The sequence below is a fragment of the Morone saxatilis genome, unplaced genomic scaffold (genome assembly GCF_004916995.1).
Source record: "Morone saxatilis isolate NCDOM2014 unplaced genomic scaffold, NCSU_SB_2.0 Contig5, whole genome shotgun sequence".
Lineage (NCBI taxonomy): Eukaryota > Metazoa > Chordata > Actinopteri > Moronidae > Morone > Morone saxatilis.
The window spans coordinates 25,528,556-25,533,894 of record NW_023340095.1 but is presented as its reverse complement, the minus strand read 5'-3'; the positions used below and the strand labels follow the sequence as shown (position 1 = coordinate 25,533,894).

At 40.4% G+C, this 5,339-nt stretch overlaps 1 protein-coding gene across 1 annotated transcript in view; it reads left to right on the top strand.

Annotated features, from left to right (window-relative positions):
• LOC118338670 (leucine-rich repeat and calponin homology domain-containing protein 1-like) overlaps window positions 1–5,339 on the top strand; it is a gene marked incomplete at its 3' end in the record, with an annotated part of 23,180 nt that overhangs the window by 10,152 nt on the left and 7,689 nt on the right.

Below are 5,339 nucleotides of genomic sequence, written 5' to 3'. Positions count from 1 at the left end.
TGTGTGTGTGTGTTTAGATGGCACACACAGAAGCAGACTGATCTTTACGGGTGTTCTTGTCCTACTTTTCCATCCAAGGAGGCAGGAAAGTGGGACGAGTGACGAACCAGTATATTGTTAGACATGAAAACAAACACACAGATTGTTGTGTTCCTTACAGAGAATTAAACCTTCTACATGCAAAGTGATGTGGGTGGATGTTCACTCGAAGCACTCCCTGTCTGTTATGTAACAGCTTGTGATGGTTGTAGGGAGAACAAAACATAGAGATTCAGAGACAAATGGAGCGAGGAAGACCAGACAGGGCGGTGGACTTCTGACGGGGAAGAGGGAAGAAGAAGAGTGAAAAATCAAACAAATTGTTTTTCTCATAAAAGGATCAGTTTGGTATTAGATACTTTTCTTACTGTCAACAAATTCCATGAAATGCCCCAAACCAACAATGTGGTATTCCGTCTGTCAACACTTTATCAAACCCACTTGGTCCAACACTTTATAGAGATCTTTATACTTTGACATAAAGGGTCTTTTTCTATTAGTCAGTGACAAAAAGCCACTTTGATTGAATAAGACATTGACGTTAGACATTAGGACATGAGAAACTCCAAAAGAGGCAAATACTTTTTATATCTTTATAGGTGTATATATCAGCCTCAACAATGCAGTATGGGGTGTGCTTTAACAAAGGAAACAGACTGAGAAGAGTCTCAGCCGACTCACTTTTCATCAATCTGATAGTCACAGAAAAACAAAAACAAAGAAACAATAAAGAACATGTTTGGACTAATTTGTTTGTTCATTTAGTCTATATCTTCCCACTTTAGGGCAAAACATTGTGCATCTTTTATTTGTCTCATACCCACCAACAACAAAAACAAAACATACATTTGGTCCTAGTTTTTATTGTCAGAGATCTGTTGTTAGGTCGTCTTACTCATTAAAAAAGGAAGCTGAAAAACATTTTTTGTCACAGTTTTTTTTTTTAACGAAATGAGCACAGCAACAGAGACAATTGTGACGTATAGAAGACCGAACCTTTTTACTTTTTGGCGGTCTACAGAGTCTTTTGTACTGTGTACTTAACTGATAGGTCAGTTCCACCCACAGTGTCTTCATATGCCCTCAGTAGAGTAAAGTGGAGCCTAACCTCCTGCTGGATTAAGAATGTTCCAGTAGCACAGCAAAACAATTTGAGTGTGTTGTGTTTGTCTCCCATAAACAGACCTTATAAAGCAAATCTTTCTTTTTTTTTGTGAATGTGCTTCTGTGTGTGTGTGTGTGTGTGTGTGTGTGTGTAAATGGCTGGTCCTCCCACAGGAATTCTACGTGACCTATTTCTCCACCCACGTCCATCTGCCACAACCTACACACACAGACATACACACACGCTGCATCTATGTTTAGATCTGACAACACTTCCATCCATCCATCCATGCAGAAACTTCCACATGGTTGTCATGGTGACAGTGATCCTTCACTTCACTTTCTGTCATTCTGTCTGTTCTTCCTCCTTCATCCTGTACCTTCCATTCTTTCTTACTGCCTACATTTAGCTGACTCAGAAAAGACAATGATAGCCCAGTTATTACAGTTTGTTCCATGGGTTTTTCTTTCAGTTCCAGGTGAAAATGAATGAGAACATTTGGTACATGCAGAGCAGCACATGTTCAGCTTTCATGGTGTTGAAGAGGGAAAACTTGTTTGCCTTTATTGGATAGGACAGCTCAAGACAGACAGGAAAGGAGGGGGACAGAGAGAGGGGATGACACGCAGCAAAGGGTCACAGGTCAGATCTGAACCCATGGCCGCTGCAGCAAGGACTCAGCTTCTGTACATGGGGATTGAAGCTCTACCAGGTGGAACTGGAAAAGCATTATTGAAGGTGTATTTTATTGGGGAACATGAAAGAAATAACAAGAAATGCAAAGTGAAACAATGACATGTAGAGCAGGTTGTCCACTATACAGAATCCTTGGCTCCTCCTGCTGCATGTCCAAGTTTTAACCGTTAGTGGACGACCTGCTCTACCTCTGACAGCTGCTCCATGTAAGAAAACATGTTTATTTGGTACCACAACAAGTGTCACATCATCATAAGCTTAATAGTTTTTTTAATTGAATATGATACAGAAATTATCATACCCACTCAGGGACCCAAATTAACACCTGGCAAGCACCAAATAAGAGTAGATTTCACATTTGCGAGTTAATATCAGGACACACTGGTGGCTAAATGTTTGGGCCAAAATAGTCTTCTATGTCATGAGTTTAAAGCTATCGCTTTTGTGTCCATTGAGTTAAATCCTGGAGCCTGTGACTTTGGGTATTTTCAGAAATCTAACTGGGAAACTGAAACTATAGCTTGTTGTCATAGAAACCGATCATAAGATTGTGATGTTTATTGTGACTTCAGCTGCTGCCTTCTCCTCCACACACTGCTCTACTCACCGGATCAGCTCCAGCCTCTGCCTGTCTGTGGCATAGCAGCCTTCAGTGTTGACAGGCTATTACTCATAAGTTGTAACCAATCAAATAGTGCTGTGGGCAGGACATTGAGCAAGGGTTGTAGAGTGTAGTATTGTTATATAGTGTAGGCCTATAATTATAATCTGTTATATATTTTTATCACATTGTGCGGTCCTTACATGCAGTAACATTTGGCCCTGATTTGTCTCCATGAAGCGGCTTTAGTAAAGTTGTTGGTGGTATTGTAACTTAGCTGGTAACTCAGAGCTGGTCGCTGACAGCTGCAGCTACTGAAACAAAGCAGGTTATAATCCTCATCATCCTCATCATTAGCACAAACTGAGTCTTAGGCAGCCAGTTTTTCTCCCAGGAGCACCTTCAGCATTCTGGCCTGACTCCACCCATCTGAGAGCCGGCTGTTTCCTTTGTAGTCAGCAAGGACAACCCTGTCCAACAGCTCAGTGAGTTTGATTCCACATCTGCACTGTGGACCAAATGTCAGTGACGAACCGCAGTCTGTCAGGTTTGTTTTTACATGTCAGCATACAGCCACAAAAGCCTTTGAATGAAGGGTTATTATAATGTTATAACATGGTTTGTTACATTTATAGCAGATTTGTTTTGCTTGAGGACTTTTATACCTGGTATAAGACAAAGTGAGTGAATAGTTCCTGATTAGCAACCAGAATGTTTATTTCTGGATAAAATAAAATGTATTTCGTCAGGTTTCATAGCAGATAAGTGATCAGAGTACCAGGACTTTGGTATCCATCATCACCAAATGTAAGAAAACTGCCTATAAAGTGGTGTTTTCATATGTTTTCATTCATATGTGCCTGTAAACGTACACATGTGAGTACTTATGAATGTGTGTGTGTGGTTCAAAGCCTGTCATTACTGTACTGCAGGGAGGAGTCTCGCCTTTTCCTGCATGACCAGAGGATGCAGCTGCAACACACACACACATATACAGTCAGTATATACTTACTTTAGATCTTTAGGCAGACACAACCAGACGACCTGAATTTAGAATTGATGAATTGATTGATGAACTGAAGAATTTAGATTTGAACCATAAGAACCAGAGGAAGAACTGACATGAAGAGTCAGCAGTTTAGGTTCACTACAGATCTTTTATGTGTAGTTTGTGTTCTTTTATGTTTATTGATTCAGCTGGAATCAAAAGAACAAAAAACCTCAAACAGTATACCACAGGACAGGTGAAATCATTTTATTCTAGGCTACATGATACAGTGAGAAATGTTAGACTCTTGTGCTGCTGAAGTGAACAGTTTAAACCGGGTTTTACCACAGGAAGTTGTTGGTTGAGGTGGTAAGCCACTGAGCTCTTGACGCGTCTCGTCTCACGATCAGTTAGGAAGTAAATGACAGCCTACACAATGAACACACCCAGCTAATATGTGAGATTTGTTGCATGAAATAAAGCCTCAGGCCTTTTCCCCTGGAAGTTAGTGTTTCATTGAACACTAACTTAGTGGACGTGGTCTTTTTTATTTTTGAGTCTGTACTCCAGCAACGTTTTTCGGAAACTTTGAACCTTTGAAAAAAGACCCAGTTTTATCAACCTTCCTCTCAGACTTGCAGCAAACTGCGTTATACACAGATGGAGTTTCACCCTCATCCTCTACCACCACCTAAGCTACTGTTTCCAGCATAATTGAAATGCTCGCTTGTGCTTATCTTGTGAACTTTGTCTTTACTGTTCACCATTATCTTGCGAGTGCCTAACTGGTACTTAGCAGATGCAACTATCTACAGAGGAGAAGGAAGAGAATAAATGAACCTGTTGCTTGTTTTTGTTTTAAACACTGATCAAATTGAAAGTAACTAAATTTAAACCGATTTTAATATGACTTTTTTCTTTCTTTCATTTCCTTACCCTTCCTTCCTTCCTCCGCTCCCTGTCGTCCTGCTGTAGTGTTGTTAGATGACAGAACTCTGTGTTAATGAGTAGGCAGGAAACATTCTTGTGTCTCAGCTGCTCAGCCTCCACATTCCTGCACTGTTTATACAGTACAAGTCTTTGTACAACAATCTGCGGTCACACAGTTCGCATTGCTGCTCAAATGTTGTTCTTATGCACGTCAATGATACTGTATAAAACACGGACAGAGTCTCCTAGACGTCACCTATAGGTTTCTGAAGAGCTCAGCGTGGTCAGCTCTGGCGTTGCCAGTTCGGAAGTCCTGACTCCATTGGGTCCAGGCTAATCCAAAAATCCACGCGCCTGTCACACCTTTAATTACGCACAACCCTAAGCCTTAATATAATTTAAATAAATAATAAATAAATATAAAAATTTGCCCTCTGTACAGTCATGAACGGGGAAATTAGCTATAATTACCAAAACTGTTTTTTGTACCAGACCGTAAACATAGTTTATTTCTGTTGTAAAGTTGGACATTTTAATATGGGGTCTAATGGAAATGGACTCACTGCTGGACTACTATGGCTAAAGGCTCTGTTTGCCCATTGTATCCCCACAATAGAGTTAAACTGGATGAGCAGAAATTCCAGTGATCATTGTGATAATATCATGAATCGCAATTGTTTTGACAATTGTGAAATTAAATTTTCATATTGTCGCCTGCCTACCAAGAAGTAGCTTAAAGGTCCAGTGTGTAGGATTATGTGACATATAGTGGTGTAGTTACATACGACCCCTTTGCTTCACCCTCCTGTTCTAAGTTCAAAGGAGAAACTACAGCGGCTGCCAAACACGTCAAAAACACGGTGGCTTTCTAGTCTTTCATCCACTCAAAGTGCTGTACACTACATGCCACACTCATCCATCCGCACACATTCATTCATTCATTCATTCATTCATTCGTAAATGGTAAATGGACCTGTTTT